Here is a 614-nt window from a genome sequence, read left to right as displayed (position 1 = left end):
GCTTCCCCATCCCGGTGTCCCCTTCTCTTCCCTCCCGGAGGTGCCATTCCCAAGGGAGACGGACGGGAGCCCAAACCCTCGGGCAGGAGGGATGGGGAGAAGGATGGAGCCCAACCAGGAGAAGCCCTTACCACTCCCGCCCCCTTCCTCGCGCTTTCCAGCTCCTGCAAGAAGTTTTCCAGCTCTTTGCCTTCGATGTAGCCATTTCCTGGGGAAGGAAAAATTGCAATAAGATGAGGATAGGGATGGGGATGAGGGTGAGGGGTGAGGATGGGATGGGGATGAAGACAATGGGGATGGGAATGAGGATGAGGATGGAGATGAGGATGAGGACAGGGATGAAGATGAGGACAGAGATGGGGATGGGGAGAGGAAGGGGGGTGAAGGTGAGGATAGGGATGGGGATGGGGATGAGGGGGGGGGGGGGGGGGGGGATGGGGACACATAGCCCCAGGCTTGTCCCCTGCACCCGCTTGTAGGGCACAGGGGGCTTTGTCTCCTTCCCCGTCACGGGGGGGTTTGTCCCCATCCCGCTGTTTGCTGCATTTTCTGCATCTGATGCTGTAACCGGGTGGTTTAATTAAACCTCTCCGTGCCGAGCAACCCCCCCCCCA

General features: G+C 59.8%; 1 protein-coding gene across 1 annotated transcript in view; it reads right to left on the bottom strand.

Moving 5' to 3' along the window:
- CALB2 (calbindin 2) overlaps positions 1 to 614 on the bottom strand; it is an 18,892-nt gene that overhangs the window by 4,369 nt on the left and 13,909 nt on the right. The window lies entirely within an intron of this gene.

The sequence above is a fragment of the Calidris pugnax genome, unplaced genomic scaffold, assembly GCF_001431845.1.
Source record: "Calidris pugnax isolate Ruff unplaced genomic scaffold, ASM143184v1 scaffold347, whole genome shotgun sequence".
In the NCBI taxonomy this organism is placed as follows: domain Eukaryota; kingdom Metazoa; phylum Chordata; class Aves; order Charadriiformes; family Scolopacidae; genus Calidris; species Calidris pugnax.
This window is presented reverse-complemented; position numbering and strand designations above follow the sequence as displayed.